The sequence below is a fragment of the Diceros bicornis genome, chromosome 5 (genome assembly GCF_020826845.1).
Source record: "Diceros bicornis minor isolate mBicDic1 chromosome 5, mDicBic1.mat.cur, whole genome shotgun sequence".
NCBI lineage: Eukaryota > Metazoa > Chordata > Mammalia > Perissodactyla > Rhinocerotidae > Diceros > Diceros bicornis.
The window spans coordinates 45,589,593-45,610,286 of record NC_080744.1 but is presented as its reverse complement, the minus strand read 5'-3'; the positions used below and the strand labels follow the sequence as shown (position 1 = coordinate 45,610,286).

The 20,694-nt window shown below is 41.4% G+C and overlaps 1 long non-coding RNA gene across 1 annotated transcript in view; it reads right to left on the bottom strand.

Annotated features, from left to right (window-relative positions):
• The window catches only part of LOC131405409 (uncharacterized), a 26,559-nt gene extending 6,372 nt beyond the window's left edge, over positions 1 to 20,187 (bottom strand). Inside the window, exons 1-2 of the long non-coding RNA XR_009219964.1 lie at positions 20,091 to 20,187; positions 16,887 to 16,987 (exon numbers count right to left, since the gene is read on the bottom strand). This is a non-coding gene — a long non-coding RNA (uncharacterized LOC131405409). The remainder of the gene's footprint in view (positions 1 to 16,886; positions 16,988 to 20,090) is intronic.
• Between the last annotated feature and the right edge of the window lie 507 nt (positions 20,188 to 20,694).

The following is a 20,694-nucleotide window of genomic DNA, read 5'->3' as shown; positions in this document are numbered from 1 at the left end:
TAATAGCCATAAAGCATAACCAGCACCATGATAGAGTGCTTCAGCAAGGTGCAGCAGCTCTTCCCCGGCAGGGAAGGTAAAGGGTAGGTCAATCAAGAAATGCTTCCTGAAGGAGGTGGCACCTCAACTGAGATTTAAAAACAAGTAGAATTTAACCAGTTGGCGATATCTGGGGAAGGTTTTCCTAACAACACAAGCAATTACACGGATGTTAGGAAAAACAAAATAAACATTTTTTTAAAAACCAGGAACTGAGCTAAATGCTCCACATATTTTATCACATTTAACTCTCATAACAATCTTGGCAGGAAAGTACTTCCAACTGAGGCACAGAGAAGTCACTAAGCTGGTAAGGAGCAAGCTGGGATTTGAACACAGTGGCTCCAGGAAAGATGTACTTAGCTGTTGCACTCTGAGCAGAACCTCCAGAATTTGCAGTAATCAGATAACAGTGGCCTGTCCTAGGGCAGTAGCAGATGGGTTGAGAGAACTGAGAGATGTGAGCACTATTAAGGAAAGAGGAGTAAAAGGACTTTGTGATTGGTCAAAAGAAGTGAGAAAGAAGGAAAGAGGAGAGTATCAGTTAGGATGCTTTAAGCTCTAAGGAACAGAGGACTCAACTAAAAGTGACATAAACCAGAGGCAAGGCAGCTCAGGGGAAGGTTTGGAGCTCCAAGGCGTCATTAAGGACAATCCTCAGCATGCTGGTGCTGTAGTCCTCATGGTTGCAGAATGGCAGACCCGACTGTCCTGCCCCTAACCTTTTCTGTGCAAGAATCCAAGTGGAGCCTTCTCAACTATCCCCACCGTGTGCTCCATTCCACCTTGTGCCGTGTGCACCATAAAGGACCTTACACGCATGCATGTGGACACCCCAGAGAATCTCCCTCTGCATATGGCCACCCCTGGGGTCTAGGGATGAGCAGGCCAGCAGTGTTGTCTACCATCAGGGGACAGACAGGTAGAGGCCATCTCAGGTTCTGGAGGGGCTTGGGGCAGTGAAGATAGGGAATTCAGAGTCCTGGGTATCCAGAGACTCATGTGGAACGGGGCTACAGGCTCCAGGGAGGGGGAATGTCCCCTTGGTTCCCTGAACACCATCCCTGCAGGCAGGGGTGTCATCAGAGGAGCGCCAAAGGATCCTTCTGTTACACCCCTTCTGTAACTTCCCAGAATCTCCTTCCCCATCCCACACCCCCAGTTGACCTCCCTTCAGGTCCCTGTAGCCAGGTGGAACCACATGCCCAGGCTGCAGCTGCAAAGGGTGCTGGGAAAACAAATGTCACCTTTTCAGCCTCTGCTGGGGAAGAGGCAATGAGGACCAGGGAGTGGAGGACGAGATGGTTGTTGGGAAGGTAGTCAACCATGACTGCTACAGAAAGTCAAAAGTAACGCCCAGCAGTTTCTTTAAAAATTAAAATTAGAGCCAGTCCTGACGGCCTAGTGGTTAAAGGTCAGCGCACTCCACTTCAGTGGCCCGGGTTCAATTTCCAGGCGCGGAATACCACCACCCATCTGTCAGTTACCATGCTGTGGCAGTGGCTCACATAGAAGAACTAGAAGGACTTACAATTAGAATATACAACTATGTACCAGGACTTTGGGGAGGAAAAAAAAATGAGAGGAAGATTGGCAATAGATGTTAGCTGAGGGCAAACGTTTCCCAGCAAAAAAAAAAAAATTAAAATTAAAATACATCTACCATACGACCCAGATATTACCCTCCTAGAATTTGTACCAAGAGAAATGAAAGCATATATCCATATAAAGGCTTATATATGAATGTTTATACCAGTTTTATTTGTAATAGCCAAAAACTGGAAAGAACCCAAATGGCCATCAATGGGGAACTGAATAAACAAATTATGATATATCCATACAATGGCATGCTACTCACTAAAGGAATAAACTCATAAAAAGGAATGAACTATTAATACACATAACAACATGGATGAATCTCAAAATAATTACACTGAGTGAAAGAAGCCAGATTAAAAAAAAAGTACATGCTATATGATTCCATTTATATAAAATTCTAAAAACTGCAAACTAACCTATAGTAACAAAAAAGCAGATCAGTAAGTATGTGCAGTTTATTAAGGTATGTCTATTATATCTCAATAAAGCTGTTTTAAAAATAAAAAGACATTGCTCAGGTGTTTATTGTTTGGGTAATTATTAGTGGTTCCCAATATGGAGGACCACGGGTTTGGAGGAAGATGATGAGTTCTGTTTGGGACAGACTGAGTTTGGGGCAACCATGGACTATCCAAATAGAGATGTCAGTAAGTTTTTGAGTCTCTCTGAAGAGGAGTACCTGGGGTGAAGCTGTTCCTTTAACAGCTGAAATTGTTAACTGTTTAACAGCTGAAACTAGTGTGAAAAACACACGAAATTTTGTGACATCAAACATTAAAGTGGAATGATGACAGAAGCCAGTACATTGAGGGAGAAGCAAAGAAATGTGGAGAGAAAACTAGGCAACTCTTTTGATAAGTTTGGCTGTTACAGAAAAGAGAAAAATAGGGCAATTGCTGGAGGAGGTGTCTGAACTGAGGAGGGTGTGTTTGATTTTTAATATGGGAGATATTTGAATTATGTTTAAACATGGAGAGTAGAAATCCAGAAAAGAGGTAGAGATTGAAGATACAGGAGAGAGAAGAGATGATTGATGGCACTAAGTCTATTAAAATGTAAGAAGGACTGGGATCGAGGGTGCTCTCTGCTGTACCAAAGAGAAGAAGAGACTCTTCAACTCTCCCATCCTGATGATTTTGATATATATTTATTTGATATATTTTTAAATACATATATAATAAGTATACCATTATTAAAACTAAATACAAATTAACAGTAATTCCTTAGTATCTTCCAGTATTCATTTGATGTAGAACCAGACTGCTGAGCCTGCCTACTGATGGGTCATAGAGAGTCCTTTGGAAGAAAGGAGCAAACAAGGATTTGTGATGAAATGCCCACCTGGCTCCTCAAGGCAGTACTATCATGAGTATCTCCCCAAAGCAGACAAGCCCTTGGCACAAAGTAGGGCCATAGTTACAGTCCTGGCTGGTCCAAAAGTTCAAGTCCCAGAGCTTGACCTGTGGCAAATCCTGACTCAGCAGCACTTAATTAATTAATCCATTCATTCATTAAATACATACTAAGCACGTACTCTGTGTCAGGCACTGTTCAAGGCCCTGAGTATATAGAAGCAGGCAAATCAGACACAGTCCCTGGCCTCATGGAGCTTCTAGCCTACCACAGTGTGCTCCCTATGCCCTCTATGGAGAATCTTTTAACTCCCTTCCTCCTATAGCTCACCTAACATTGTTCTCTCTTCCAATTTGTATTTGTTATAAACAATATTATAACATTGAAGGAATTTTTTAAGAAAAAAATTTCATCTAAAATAGCTAGATCTCATAACTGTTTTGATTTTTCCATGTACTCTTCTAGTACATGTTCATATATTAAAATTGGAAGCAACCTAAATGTTCATCAGTATGGAATCATTAAATTCATACAACCATTAAAAATGATGAAAGAGATCTGTATATGTGTGCATATTATAAATATCTACTCAAAGTTTGCTTAAGTCAAGGCTTCTCAAACTTGAGCATGCATCGGAATGACCTGGAAGGCTCTGCATAATAATACAGTGGAAAAATTTAAGTTCTGAGGGAAATTAGGGGAGAGAAAAAAGAGGTGGGGAAAAAACAGCTAGAGAGAAATGGACAAAGGGACTTTGGAACTGACTGAAAAATTCAATTTTAAGCTATTTGCTCTCCTGTGCTGCATTCTACTGTCTCTAAACATTTCAATTGTCTCTAAACATTTTGATATTGCTTTGGTCAATAGTAGTTTGGGGACTGAAGGGATCAGATGTGTTCAATATGGGATGATGTGGTGCAGAAAAGGGACAGCACAGACAGAGGGTGAGACTCAGTGCAAAGATCGAGAATTCAGCAGAAGTAGGACATCAGAATCAGAAGTGACTAGAAGAAATGGAAGCCCAAGAATCCCTGCAAAGGAGGAGAGATGAGAGATGGTGCTCAGAGGCATTTTTATTTAAATATTATGAAAATGGACATGCCCATAATGCTGGAGGACTTGGTGATACCATCAGCTGATATCCAGCTGGGAACTGACATTGAGCGCAGACAACAAGGCCAAGTGTGACAATACTTGCATGTTGCAAATAATGGGGGCAGAGTCATGATTACAGCAGAGGGTTGAGACAGAACATCATTAAGAGAATATACTTACTCTTAGAATAGAGTCTACAAAAAACCTGTGATGAGTTTACATTGTTAAATAGTTTAAGAAGAAAATAACTCCCTCAATACCAGCAAGGATTTCCCAGTTAATAAACATCTAGTTTCATACAATAAGGAACATTATCCTTAGGTTGCAATCTCCACCTTAACGCCACAGGGCATTAGTGGCCAAACAGAACCAGTAATGTAAGGAGAAGCACCCACAGTAACAGTGCCCTTTCTTTATGATAATAAATTAGCACAGGCCCCAAAGTCAATAATCATTTAACATTCTAAAAAGTATTGCCTCATGATGTATAAAACTTGCTTTTCCACTAGCAATGCAATGATTCAGCCTTTTGTGGAAGAAAGAGTATAAGGAGTCCCCTTCCAATGCCTCCTATGGGACAAGCTACTTTCACATGTGCTCCCATGGCACCTTGTGCTTAATTCAGTTACAGTAGTTATTATATTGTATTTTAATGTCTGACCATTTGTCTTTTTTCTCCAGTGGACTATGAGTAGCTTGAAGTCAGGGACTGTGACCTTCATTAGGCCATGGCACATTATACACTCTCCTTAGTGGAACTGTTTTTGTAATAAGTGCTTCAAGGATTGTATGTGTCTTATAGTAGCCAAAGAAAACACCACTAGGCCTCAAAGTCCTTCTCTATAAAATGACAGGGTTAAACTGCACCATTGCAAAATCTCCAGATGTTGAGGCACCATTTGTCTCAGATACTTGATATGTTGAAATAATTTAGAATGTCCTGTAGTTTTCCCAAGAATCCATCTACTGTCGATTCAAGTATTTCTTTAACAGAGGACAGAATCTGAAATCCTAGGGACCAGGGTCTCCACTAAGCATTGGAAAACTCTAGATATCAGAGATGATGAGATGCTGATTCTTTGGGGATGTGCAGTTTCATCTTCAATAATAAGTTACTCTAAGTGAGAGAAGCCAGACACAAAAGGTCACATATTGTATGATTCTACTTATATGAAATATCCAGAATCAATAGAGACAGAAAGCAGTTTAGAGGTTGCCAGGGGCTGGAGGGAGAGGGAAATGGTGAATGACTGTTTAATGGGTAGGGGTCTCCTTTGGGAGTGATGAAAATGGTTTGGAACTAGACAGAGGTGATTGTTGCACAATATTGTGAATGTACTAAATGCCCCTGAATTGTACACTTTAACATGGTTAATTTTACGTTATTTGAATTTCACCTCAATAAAAAAAATATGTCACTGACAACCTTGAACTAGGTCAAGATTTATATCAAACTTCATTCTCTAAAGTTACAAATAACATGGTGTTAACTAACTGCAGAAACTTAATGAGGGTCTACTTAAGTATCTTATTTATATTGGGTCTATAGTTCCAAAAAAATCTCTTTGCCGATTAGCTTTAAAAATAATGATGTTAATAATAACAACAGCTAACATTTATTGTGTGCTTACCATGTTCTAGTACTCTTCTAATCTCTTTGAGGGTGTTAACTAATCTAATTCTCACAGTAACCCTATGACGTGAGTACTGTCATTATCCCGAGTTTACAGTTGTCCAAGTTTGCCCACCAGAGCAGCAAGTGGCAAAGCTGGACCTTGAAACTCTGACCTGGCCAATTGAAAGCCTATGCCTGTCATTAATGACTCTGGGTACACAACAGATACAGCCGATGGTGGTACCTGCAACTGATTTGAAGAAACCTTGTTTGATAAGATAACCAAGCTCTTTATATGTTTTTCTAATAGCAAGAATATAGCTGTCTAGTTTTCAAGTGCATAAGTACAATAATGAGGTCTCGTTGGTGAGCAACTCCCTTGAAGGAGGAGATGCCAAACAGACCCGACCCAATTAAAGGGGACAAAGCCAGAATGAGCCTTATAAGCTCCCAGTCTTTTGGGAAATACTTGGAGAATTCTGCCGACACCTTTTTTAAATCAGGCTTTCTAACGGCACTGATGCTCTGCACCCAGTTTCCTGTGTTCCTTCCCAGAAAGCTCCATCTCTAGAAAAGAGGGGTGATACCCTCTCCACAAAGAAGTCCTTGGCAGGATCAGCTGTGTGAACACTGCAATGTTAAAGAAGTCCTGGCTTATTGGGTAATTCTGGCAGGACACCTCATGAGAAAATATTCTGGGCAAAGTGTTTGTTGATTCTTGAAATGCCACAGCTAAGATAAATCTTCCATTTTTGTATGCATGGCTATTTATTAATCCTGTTAAATACTCTGAAGTATCTTGAGACATATATCCTCAACCTTCTGAACATGATGCGATCCTTGGACCTCAGCGTTCTGTGAAAAACCCAGATCATCTGATATCAGGTGATGTGACCCGATGGCATAAGTTCTGGGCTTCCATTCAGCAGCATTTGAATAGTATGCCCTTTCAAGGTGGCCCTTTCCTCATCTAGAATCCATGCTCCACATCTTTAAATCTCTGGCTCACCACATCCTCCAAAAGTGGTTAGCATGCTTGAAAATGATCTGCAGATATTATGGAACATAGACTCCTTGTGCTCAGCTGCTTCCATTGGCCAAAGTTTCTGCCTAGGCTATGAAAAATATTTAAAGGAGCACACGGTCTCACTAGGTGGGGCCCTTTTGAAATGTCAAACATTAATTGCGCAAGAGGCGCTATTGGAGGATTTGACTGTGAACTACAAAAGCCAGGTGATCCCTTAACGTCTCATTTAATATTCCCCCACGCATGGCATTGAGACAGAGAGCAGGGCTCTACAAGATGGAGTCTTGTGCCCTCGACAGGAGGTGAATTCCTTTTTTGAAACTCAAATCTCTAACTAACAGTGGTGGTAAGAAGAGTGTCTTAGTCAACGTCACAGGAAACATCACCTCTCAATGTGCTTCAGACTTGCTTTACAACTGCCTCCTTGGCATCTCCACTTGGGTGTCTTAGGCAATCTCAAACTCAATATGTGCAAAACTGAACACTGGATTTACTACCTTCCTCCCAAACTTTTCCAGTCTCAGTAAATGGCTCCATCATTCACTACTGCTCAGGCTAAAAATCTAGAGGAGATCTTGAATCCTCTCCTTCCCTCACAACCCCCATTCAAATCCATCATGTTCTCTTACCTCTATCTACAAAATATATCCCAAACCAGAGAGCCCTCATCCTCTCTTACTTGGGCTGCTCTAATAGCCTTCTAACTTGCTTTCCTGCTTCCACCCCTGCTCTCTGATATCTATTATTTAACCAGAGGCCAGGGTGATCTTGCTAAAACAAACTGGATCTTGTCACTCTCCTGCTCAAATGCTTCAACGATTTCTCATCACATTTACAATCCAATCAAAACTATTTATTAGAGCCTAACAAGCTCTGCATATCTCTGTGACTGTGCTATTTTCCTCCTGAGTCTGTTCTAATTTGACTGGCCTTCTTGCTGTTCTTCAAACTCAGCAAGCTCATTTCCATCTCAGTGGCATTGCACTTGCAGTCCTTTCTATCTGGAACGTTCTTCCCCAGATGTTTGCATGGCTCACTCCCTTACTTCTTTCAGGGCTCTGCTTAAAAGTCACTTTTTCAGTGAGGCCTTCCCTGACCAACCTATCGAACATAGCCCTCCTACATTTTTTATCCCTTTACCCACTTTAATTTTATTTATAGCATGTATCACTTCTGACATATTTAAATATGCGTTGAATGAATGAATGAATGGTCTAGCACTCTTTCCAACAGTGCTAGAGGGTGAATTTTACCACCGAATGTTATCCGACTGTCCATGTATTAGCATTGCACCTTTTGCCTCTGAATATAGTACATTTCCCTCAGAACACACTTTCCCCTGGCAGTAAACAGAATACCTCAGCCTTTAAAACTAAATCCAAACTAATCACACTAAAATACAATTTCAAGAAAACAAAGGTATAAAAACACCAACCTAGGGGCTGGCCCCATGGCGTAGCGGTTGGGTGCGTGTGCTCTGCTGCTGGCGGCCTGGGTTCAGATTCCAGGCGTGCACCGATGTACCGCTTGTCAAGCCATGCTGTGGTGGCGTCCCATATAAAGTAGAGGAAGACTGGCATGGATGTTAGCTCAGGGCCAGTCTTCCTCGGCAAGAAGAGGAGGATTGGCATGGATGTTAGCTCAGGGCTGATCTTCCTCACACACACAAAAAAAACCCCACCAACCTAGATCTCAGAAGGAATAGAGTCAGAGCACTGAGTCACAGGTTCCCATAAAGTGCAAACATCCCTCCCCTGCAGCAATGGAATTGCAAGATGTTACACGGGACATAGTTCAAAGGCTGCCACAGGATCATGGGTGGAGCAGGCAAAGACTCAGGACTGAGTTACATCTTTGAAAGTGTACAATGCTATTAACTGCTAACCCACAGGACCTGACCTCAGTGAGAACACAGACACTGGATGCTTTGGGCTTAGATGTCTCACTCAGTTCATTTCCCAGTATAACCACATAGTAATGAGTCACACTGAAGAGACAGGGCTAGCAGCTCTCTTAGGGCTGCATGCTTCTGAGTAAAGCATTTACAGGGTGAGAAAATAGGCAGAGAAGAAAAGAGTAAAGGATGGAGAGACGGAAAATGGCAAGGGAGTGGCAGAATGGGGAAGGAAGAGCAGAAGAGAAAGAAAGGGAAACTTGATGAGGTGGAGTGGGGATGGGGGAAGAGTAGGTGTGTGTGGGATCCTCCCCTCCACCTGCTACTGCCCCGACTACCACCTCAGTCCTGTTGATGGCCTGGGGCTGGGTCTGCAGTCGGGCTTTTGTGAGGGGCAAGCTGAGAAACAGGAGAGCTTCACGCCGTGCCCCTGCTGCACCCTGAGGCCTCTACTGTCTCCTCTCTCCTTGTTGCTCTTAATTCTCCTCTCCTTTCTTTGTTCCCTCACTGCATATTCCTTGTCCTCTCCTTCCTCCTCACAAACACACTGGTTTTCCATCATTTGGAATGGACACATTTACTGCCTGCAAAGGAGACAAGAGCTTTTCTCGAGCCCTGGGATATATATTAACAGACACATTGACATCTGGGTCTCTGGCGTGGCCCTGCTGCAGCGGCTGCTGCTCTTCTTTGATCCCAGTTGACTGGGACATCCAAAACCACTTCCTTGTGATTGGTGCGTGAACTTGCCACAAGGACCTTTCCCCTGGAGCCTTAGTTCCTCTTTCTGTCCCAGTCTGATCACTTGACTAGGTTTCAGGTTGTTTTCTACTCCAGGTCATTTCAGGCTGGAATTGAGGAATGTGGGAGATCAGAATTGGTCACACCAAAATGTGTCTCTTTGACATGAGGATTATTTTGGGCTGGTTACTTTTAAGAAACTGCAGAAGGGAAAGAAGCTCTGAAGAGTAGGAGTTACCCTTTGTAAGAGACATTTACATTTATAAGAGAAATCTCCATTTATAAACGTTATCTCCCTCTCTGTACCAGGAAGAAGGGAGATGACCTTATCTCTAGAAACTCTTATCAATGCGGAAGGTGAGGACTTAAATCTGCATACTCTTGTTTACTGTGCTTTCTGGTAATCTCCCACAGCTGACTCCCCCACCCCCAACATCCTCCTTTGTCTTTAGCTAAAGGTAGTATTTAAGGTGAGAACCTCTGCCATCTTGTCAAGATACTCGATTACCCAGTGGGTCTCTCCCATATATATGTTATAAAGCTTTGTTTGATTTTCTCCTGCTATTCGGTCTCATGTCAATGTAATTTGTAGCCCAGCCAGAAAGGACCCAGAGAGGGTAGAGGATAGTCTTTCACACCTTTAGGAGCAAACAGTACAGCTCAAATCACGGTCAGGGCAGGGCACACATGACCTCACAAGCCTGAGGTCCAGAGCAACCTGTTAAGGGTCTCCCATATTGGCCTCACCATCAGCAAAGAGTGGTCTCCTTACATGCAAACCCCTTTGCTTGCTATGCTCAAATTCCACTTCTGCCACTTTCTAACTACACTGGAACTTACGTAAGATAATTAAGATATATAAGTCTCAGTTTCCCCTTCTGGAAAAGAAAAAGGCAAGATTTACAGATCACTAGTCTTGGCTGCCAGGGGCTCTGGTTCCTATTGTTTCTCTTTCAGAGAACTTGACCAGTTCAAAGCCTGTGAAATGTAACCTGTTAGGGCTCAGCACAGCTGGGAATCTAGAAACCCCAAAGTCCACTGGCAGGTGAATGGTTGGCCTGTTACAAGTCAACTTGGATAAATAGGGCAGGTCAGCCAGAAACAACAAGGCAGGGATTGCTACAGTCGTCTTCCTTAAGAGTGCTGCCAGCTCAGAGGGGTAAGAGGCTGGGGTTTTATAAGCAGGTGAGACAACAAAAACACCTTCTCTGTGTAGTTTCTTGTTGACTTTGGTGTTGCTGGGTCTTTGGGGATGAAATCTCCACAGGGGAGTATTGATGCCTTCTCGGTATCTCCAACACAACCTTAGGATTTTATATTACTTTTTTTCTCCCAATACTTATCTAATACTACCTTCTAACTCACAGGCCAAGATAATGCAGGGTCTAGATAGTTTGGCAAGAATATAGATTTGATGCAATTGTCAACATGAAGATATCAGCTGTTGCTTAAAGAGATGGAAATGATATTTGAGGTCTCGTGGAGAAACTCTGTTGTGTTCTAGGGTCAATGATGGATCTCTGGACCTCCTGGATCATGCATCAGGCTGAGTGAGGCATACCTTGGGAACAGTCATGGGCGTCTTCTCTCAGATTCCCCCAGTCGGCTTCAGGTTCCTCCCAAGCTCCCAGATCTCATTTATATAGGCCTGGGGGAGGGGGTACACTGATTTCTTCCTACCTTATTTCTAGAGAGTGGACTGATACGCCATTGTTCAATAGGTCTCAGAGCCTCTAGGTTACATAAATAAAAACTATGTCATAAAGATGTCTATGCATATAGATGAATAGAGACTAGAAAAAAAATCCTTCATGTGTTAGAAAGGTGAGTTGGTAGGCGATTTTCTTTCTTTTTTATTCTGCTTTTATTCTATGATGTTATTTATGCAAAGGAAAAGGAAAAAAAGGAAAAAGCCAAATTCTATCATCTATAATGTATGCTTCTTTTGATAGTATTGTTTGGAGCGGGAATTTTTCAGAGACTTTATTTCTGCTGGCTTTAGTTATTTAACTAGCACTTCTTATTTCCCCTCTGAGACTGGTGATACATGTCTTGCTCAGTCAAGTTGGTTGGAAGCCTTAGGGAAACTTGGTAACATACCAAGGTGAACAAGAGTTGTACATTCACAGGTCAAGCTTCATAAATTCCTGGCTCTCAAAATCAGGCCCTGCTGATGAAGTGAGCTCCTGCTGGTTTAGAAAGAACATTCCAGAAAGAACCTAGGTTTGGGGAGCTGAGAATAAGAATGACTGACTTAAAAAATCTAGACAGGAGCTGGCCTGGTGGCACAGTGGTTAAGTTCATGTGCTCTGCTTCGGTGGCCTAGGGTTTGTGGGTTCGGATCCCGGGCACGGACCTACATGCTGCTCATCAAGCCATGCTGTGGCGGAGTCCCATATACAAAGTAGAGGATGATGGGCACAGATGTTAGCTCAGGGACCGTCTTCCTAAAGCAAAAAGAGGAAGATTGGCAACAGATGTTAGCTCAGGGCCAATCTTCCTCACCAAAAAAAAAAAAAAAAAGCTGTTCTTAAAAAAAAATCTAGACAGATTGTTAACAAAGGTTTTTAAAGGTAGGGCAAGAAAAACATTGAGTTGAAGGAGATTTTTTTTTTTTTTTTTTTTAAAGATTTTATTTATTTTATTTTTTCCCCCCAAAGCCCCAGTGGATAGTTGTATGTCGTAGCTGCACATCCTTCTAGTTGCTGTATGTGGGACCCGGCCTCAGGATGAACGGAGAAGTGGTGCCTCAATGCGCACCCGGGATCTGAACCCGGGCCACCAGCATCACAGTGCGCGCACTTAACCACTAAGCCACAGGGCCGGCCCGAGATTTTTCAATTTCAGGTTATATAGCACTTCCAAATGAAGGGGAAGTGTCAGAGATTTATTGTTTTCACTATCATAAGACAATGTCCTCTAAAAAAGATTGAGATTTGGAATAGATCATGAAAATAATCTGAAGGACATCATAATAAATCTAGGAAATTATTTCCTATTTTTAGGTGGCTTGGCCTGAAGACTTCAATGCCATAAAAATGAATGCCATGTTTAACTTTTTATCTGATTCTCAGAGTACATTTATGCAATAAAACTCATTCCTTTTCAATTCACTTTTACCTACACTAGACTATTGACAAGGCAGTTTATTGTGATTCATCTTTCGTGTGGTTGATCTTACCATCCACACATTATTTTTGGATGTTATCATCTTCTGTTTTTATTTTACTCACATGCAACTTGTATTCTTGCTGGAGCTAGGGGGTTTGCTACCATTTAGTTACCTCTCTTCCTCTGGTGAATGTCTGAGTCAGCTAGAAAGGCAAGCTCATTTGTTCATTCAATAAACATTGTTGAGTAACACCGTTCTCAAGGAGTGTACATTCCAAGAAAGAAAATAATTATGTAAATAATCATACACAGTACACAAACAATTTAAGACAGGATGTGGCACAATAAGCTAGAGGAATTTTGAGGAGGATTCTTTTCATCCAGGAAACGGAGGAAATGAGTTTCAAGATGGGAAGGGCGTGCTAAGTAGGAAGAATCACATGAGCAAAGTCTGGGAGGTAGGAAAGCACAGAACACCTTTGGAGTAGGCAGTGAGCCATCACTGAAGTTTTTAAGCTGACTAAGGCGCATGCTCATTGCATCCATTTGGAATAGCAACAATAAATATTCACTGAGGGCTGGCTTCGTGCCAGGCAGTGCTCTAAGCACTGGGACTACACAGCAGCGGACAAAACAAACAAAACCCCTGCCCTCATGGAGCTTACATTCTAGTGGAAAATGATAGTCAATAAACAAAATAAATACCGTGTAAGCATTTTAGATGGTAATAAGTTCTGTGGAGAAAAAGCAGGAAGGGGAAAGGAATATTTTAAAGACGGTGGTCAGGGAAGTCCTCACGCAAAGGTCACATTCCAGCAAAGGCCGGAAGCAAGGGCTTGAGCAATGTGGGATAACTCGGGGAAGAGTATTCCAGGCAGTGGAAGCAGCAAGGACAAAGGCTCCCAGGTGGGAAAGTGTTTGCACTGATGGGGAACAGCAAGTCCCAGTGTGGCTGGAGCTGAGTGAGTGAGGGTGAAGAGTAGGAGATGAGGCCAGAAGTGGGAGCCTGATCATGGGGCCTAAATCCCACTCTAAGGGCTTTGGCTTTTACTCTGAGATAGGAAGCTCCATTGGAGGGTTTGAAGAGAGGAATGACATACATGATTTAAGATTTTATGGCTACTCTGCCTAATTGGGAGATTATTTGCTCCGGAGATTCTGATTTAATTGGTTTAAGGAGGAGCCTGAGCATCTTAATTTTAAAAGTTCCCCAGATTGAAACTACTCCTCTAGAGCTTGCAACATATTCTCACATTCATTACCTTAACTTGAGTCTCTCAACAACTCAATGCAATGTGTAGATAAGGAAACTGAGGCTCTTAGAGTCTTAAGTGACTTTCAGGGACCATGGCCCGTAAGGAGTATAGCTAAGATTTAAACCCAAGTTCTTGACTCTTAGTCTAGTAGTGATCTTTCCATCACACCACTGATATTATCAATGGGACCTCTTATCTTATCAGCTTGCCACTAATACATAGAAATTTTGGTGGATTTATCTTATATGCTGAAAACATGTAGGTATTATCTCTGGTAACTTTTGGTTAATACTATCTTTATGCAGCTTTGATTCCATGATCTGTCACCTTAACCACCCTTTTGCCATTAGATCATGTTACTCTCCTGCAAAAATGAGATATGTACTCAACTTTAGCTGTATTCTGGCCTTGCTATTTGGCCAAAATATGCTTTTCAACTTCACCGTCAGCATTGGCCTTTGGAAGGCCAAAATGTCAAATTCCCATTGGTGCAGCCACTATGGAAATCAGTATGGAGATTTCTCAAAAAATTAAAAACAGAACTACCATATGATCCAGCAATTCCACTTCTGGGTCTTTATCCAAAGGAAAGAAAATCACTATTTTGAAACGATATCTGCAGCCCCATGTTCACTGCAGAATTAGCCAAGATATGGAAACAACCTAAATGTCCATCAATGCATGAATTGATAAAGAAGATGTGGTATATATAGACAATGGAATATTATTCAGCCATTGAAAAGAAGGAAATCCTGCATTTGTGACAACGTGGATGGATGTCACTTATATGTGTAATCTAAAAAAAATCTGACCTCATAGATACAGGGAACAGATTGGTGGTTGCCAGATGCTGGGGGGGTGGGTGAAGTGGGTGAAGGTGGTCAAAAGGAACAAACTTCCAGTTACATGATAAATAAGTCCTGGGGATGTAACGTACAGCAAGGTGACTATAGTTAACACTACTGTATTGTATATTTGAAAGTTGCTAAGAGAGAAGATCTTAAAAGTTCTCATCACAAGAAAAAAAAATTTGTAGGTGTGAAGTGATAGATGTTAACTAAACTTATTTTGCAATATACACATATATCAAATCATTATGTTGTACACCTTAAATTAATACAATGTTATGTGTCAATTATATCTTAATTAAAAAATTGTCAAATTCCTATTTCATTTACTAGCAACCTTTTTTTTTTTTTTAAAGATTTTATTTATTTTTTTTCCCCCAAAGCCCCAGTAGATAGTTGTACGTCATAGCTGCACATCCTTCTAGTTGCTGTATGTGGGACGCGGCCTCAGCATGGCTGGAGAAGTGGTGCGTTTGTGCGCACCCGGGATCCGAACCCGGGCCGCCAGCAGAGGAGCGCGCGCACTTAACCGCTAAGCCACGGGGCCGGCCCCTCATTTACTAGCAACCTTACACTTGGTTTAGCCCCCTCTCAGGTGACTTCACTGGGTAACCACCATTTCTAATTAGCATAACTATATAAGTTATAAGAACAAAGTGTGTCAGTCAGAGGTATTGTTAATATACGAATATGTACTTTCAAATATAGGTAAGCATTTTGGATATAGTCCTCATGTTGAAATTCTATTAAAAATTTAAATATAGAGTACATTGCAGTAATAATAGTGGTTGTGAAAGTTGTTAATTCTATGTAAAAAAATTATTTAGAACTTTTAAAAAGTAAAATAGGGAAATAATTGAAAGTTAATATGATTATAAGAAAGGTTAGCTGGATAAATTTAGGAAGAAAATTATACCCTTTTGAGCCACAAATATATGTACAATTTAATAATAAAAGGCATGCAGAAATAAACACATATGAGAAATTAAAACTCTAAATGAGAGTAACAGTCTTAGGTCTGCATCTGAAAATAGTCACAAAGCATCTTCTTCAATCAGAGCACAAGCTTCAGTTTCTAGAGGGCTTCTATGAAATTGAATCATCTCCATTGCTCAAATCTAGTCCAGGAGATAAAGCAGATAAAACTTTACCTTAGTCAATTCCTACTAGTTCCTACTAGGTGGCAACATCACTATCAGAAGTACCCTGTACCAGCAGAGCTAGCCCAAAAATATCTTGCTCCTCATCTGACTTCAGTTGAAACTGGGCTTTTACTTAAAATCACAAAGCACAGTATTGTGACTGCAAGAACATGTGGGAACTATAATGCTGAGAATTTGCTCCTGTATTATTTCAAACTTCTGAACTTTGACCACCAAAATTTTTAATAATAATCCAATTTTTAAATAAACACTCAGATTTGCTTTTATATCCCAAAGATTAAGCATTAATTTTAACATTTGGCTCTTCAGCATTCAGCCAAAACATGAATTCAGTGCACCTCTTCAAAACCCTCCACATGGCTTTTGGAATGAAAATTAAATCCAAACTCCTTACCACGGCCTACAGGTTCCTACCTGGTTTGGCTCTAATCTCAGCTTCCAGCCATTGTTCATACCACTCTCCTCCTCCCACCATTCTCTATTCACACTTGTCTCCTCCTTTCTGTTCTTCCAATGTCAAGATTTTTCCCTCCTGGGGCCTTTGCTTTGTCTTTCCCCTCCCTTTTCGTATTCTTCAAATCTCAGGTCAGGCATCACCGCCTCAGAGGTCAACCCATTGAAAGTAATCCACCTCCCTCTCCATCTATATTAATCACATTAGCATGTTTTATTTCCTCCATAGCATTCATCTCTACCTGAAATTATCTTCTTTTTTTAATGCTTATTGTCTATCTAGACTAAACTGTAAATTCCATGAGAGAAGGAAGTTTGTTTTGTTCATTGCTACATCCTCACTACCTAGACTAGTGCCTGGAATTGAATAAGTGCTCAAAAAACATTTGTTAAATAAATGAACATATAACATGACATTCAATAAGGATGCCATCTGTTTTGACTGGGTCCCCAAAAGACAACAGATTAGGTGCCAAGTACCCCTACATCCTAAAGCCATGTAAGATCCCTACCATGTACATCCCCACCATGTAAGACATGCTAAGAATTTGTGGCTCAGCATTACTCATCACTCATCTCCAGCCCAAAAACCAGGGTGGGGGGGGACTGATAACTCGGTAAGAGTATTGCTTTGGCGATACCTGATACCTACCCACACCTCCCACAGCGAGAAAGGAGATGCTTCCACTTACCCCAAACTATGCGAGAGGAGCTTTCAGGGAAACATTTGGAAGACTTGATACATGTCGCCTGGAGTCTGAGGGAATACAGGGACCTGGAATCTGATATTCTCCTGAGAAAACCAATGGCAGAGTAGAGAGAGAGAACACTGAAAACAAGCTTCACTGTCACCAACTGTGGATAAATGAGTTTTTTCCAGGGGAAAGTGCACTGATGTCAGCAATTTACTTTTTTTTTTACTTTTTTCCCCCCAAAGCCCCAGTAGATAGTTGTATGTCATAGTTGCACATCCTTCTAGTTGCTGTACGTGGGACTCAGCTTCAGCATGGCCGGAGAAGCGGCACGTCGGTGCGCGCCCGGGATCCGAATCTGGGCCGCCAGCAGTGGAGCGTGTGCACTTAACCGCCAAGCCACGGGGCCGGCCCTAGCAATTTACTTTGTTATGCACAAAAAATAATATGGATTAATGGGCAGATAGAGGGAGGGATGGATAGATAATGTGATAAATCAAGTGTAGCTAAATGTTCCCAGGGATTGGTGGGAGAGAATTCTTCCTGAAGGCATTTTAAAAGGGATCCCAGCTAAGAAGCCTGCCTGGCTGAGCTCCCAAGGGATCAAGCAGATGGTTGAACCCTCAGAAGTCCAAGGGATGAGGGCTACGGTCCTAAGTGGTTGCCCACAGTGACTTCATATATGTCATACATCCAAGACATCTGAGAAGCTCTGCCACCCTCCCCTTCACAACCCAAACCTGGAGGAATCTAAAAGCTTAATCACTGAGTAGTCAAGGTGGAAGAGGTGGAGATGTAAAAGGTAGAAAACAAAATGAAAGTGGAATGTGTCATGTCTCTCAACACAGGCTTCCATCCTGAAGCACAACTGAGCTGGGGAAAAGGAAAAGCTTTAACTTAGACTGAAGTTTGTGTGACCTTCATTAGATTTCATCCAGGGCAGAAAAAGAAGTAGCCCTCAGAGAATTTGAAGAGACAGTCGAATAAAAAATTAAAGAAGTCTGTGCTTGCATCCTACTGAATCCTGCTCTTTCAGTAAAATGCACCTGTCTAACAAAACCCAACCCTGGATGAAAGAATCCTGATTTAATATCATATCACATGTTCATTTACTAACAAATATTTATGGAGCACCTGCTATGTGCCAGGCATTGGTATAGGTAGTGAGGATACAACATTTGATATAAGTAGAGAAGTTCTACCCACTGGGGGTAATGATAACATTCCATATCTTGATAGAGATTTGGGTTCCACAGGTACACACATTTGTTAAAACTAGAATTCAATATTTATTTATAGTTTTTTTCTTTTCATGTACAATTTACATATAATGACATGCACAAGTCTTAAATACATATACGTTTGCTGAATTTTGACAAACGCATGATCATCACAACTCTGCCTCCCTCCATTGTCAGCAGATAACCTTGCCTCCTACTTCACTGAGAAAATAGAAGCCATTAGACAGGCATTCCCTCAACTTATAAAAGTATCTGCAGTCCTGTCTATCCTTTCTTCCTTTCCTCCCGTTATCGTGGACATGTCCCTACTACCATCTGAGGCCAATTTCTTCCCTTGGTTTTTGTATCTTATCCCCTCCAACCTTCTCAGAAGCCTTGCTCTATTGGATTATCCTTCTCATCCTGAACTTTCCTTTCAAGGAATGAGCTTGTTTAAGTATCAATGCTGGATTCTCTCTCTTACCTCAGAGTCCTCACACATGCCATTTCCTTTTCTTAGAACAACTTTTCTACTTCTTCTCCCTCACTTATCACAATTCTTACTCACTCTTCAGGTATTTGTTTAGACACTATTTACTTAGATATGACTTCCCTCACCTTCCACCCCACACCATGGTAGAACCTAATAAACTTCCTTTTTCATGACACTCGGCTCACCTGTAATTACTTGTTCTATATATGTCTTGCCCACAAGACAAACATAGTCTCTGCCCTCACAGTGTCTTATTAACTGCCACACCTCCAATACTCAGCATAGCACCTGGCACATTAAATATTTGTTGCTGAATGAAATTAATTAAAATTCAATCATATAATCTATAAAATGTAGTATTTTTAAAATGTCTTCTTTTTCTTCACAGATTTTAATTTTTTATTCTAATAGCTATTGCCATCTTTTCTAGGATTGTGTTAGGTAAGAAGGGCATTATGACATTTTTGTTCTTATAATTTCTTATAATTCTGTTCTTAAAATTTAAATGTCTTGTACATAGAAGATTCTCAACGAGAACTATTTCATAGTCATAAAAATCCAACAATGTGGAAAAATCCTTAGAGATCCTATTCAATTTCCTCAGATCATTCCTTAGAAGAAGAAAAAAAACCAAAGCACTGAAGTATTTTTATGACTGCATTATTACTGCATTATTATTATCTTTTTACTCAGATGGGGGTAGCTATGGCTAGAGACCACCAGTGGGGAGACATTCTGAAAATTCAGAGTTCTTTTTATCTTTCAGTTGTGAAGGAGGATGATCATCTGTTAGTTTACATAACTACATCTTATAAATAGCTTAGTTTTCCTGAGCAAACCTAAATTCATTCAGCATTCAGTGATAGACACTAGGAACCTAACATTACGTGAATTGCTCGTGTACGTAACATTCATACATACATGTGCAATTTAAACACATAAACAGGTATAAATACACACACCTGCACACACAATACACATAAATATAAAATTTGAAAAGGCAGAAGAGTTAATAAAACTAAATAAATGAGAGATCTCTATCTGCAAATATGTTTCTCCTTACAGTTTCTACTGCCAGCCTTGATGTAAGTCTTGTTGACCCAATGTAGCTCCTTTCACCAGGTCAAAATACAAATGTAAGTACAGTTAGGGGCTTCACAGACCAGCTTCTTCTTGGAGTCCTATTCAAATAAAACCAGACTAACAACTCAGACTCACTGAAAAGGCAATTCATATCTTTACTGATGTCTCCTGAAGCATGACAAAGCAAACTGCTTAAAATTCTCTTCCTGAGCTGTGAATCTCCACATAGGCCCCCAAACAGAAGCCACCTCTACTCTCTTCCTTCACTTAAGTATAACGTAGTTTATATAGCTTTTTATTTTACTTCCTCACCCTGGAGATGACCAGCAAGCAGGAACTCTTCCGGGAAGGGGTATGTGTTGGAGGGTGTGTCTGAGGAGATACCCAGAGGGAATGTGCCATGCTTACCAAGTGTCCAGTTTTACGGCAGTCTCTTTCCTCAAGGAGCTATGAACTGGAGATAAAAGGAACAATCAGTAAGTACAGTGGAAAAAGCAACATACCAGAGCATATAATCACCTGTTGGGCAGTGTGATACAGACTCTAGGTAAAATTTGGGCTTCTGAGATGGGCGACATCAACTGCTGATGAGCCTAGAGGTGGGCCTGGACCTGGACAATGAATTACCTAATCAATAAGTATTTGTGGAGCCTCCTGACTCGGTTTCTCCCTGGTGGCCCTTCTGTGGTATTTTCCTTTACAGTCATGCTTCCCTTTAGCTGGGTAATATAAGGAAGTATCATATGTATAGTGGGCAGCTGAAAGCGTTTCCAACATCACTAAGAGGTAGTTTGGGATAATGAAATGGTCTCTGAAGACTGGAACCCGGTGTCCTGGGTCCCGAGTGGCCTGACAGTCCTTCAGTTTAACAGTCCAGAGGGGCAGTTAAGTCCTGAGCAAAGCGCAGAGTGGTTCGGGGCACCTGCTGCTAGGAATTACCACCTGGCCTCAGCCTCCAGGTCGGCCAGCTCTGGTTCCCGCTACCTCCCGCTCAGGCCCTCTGCCGTCCCTC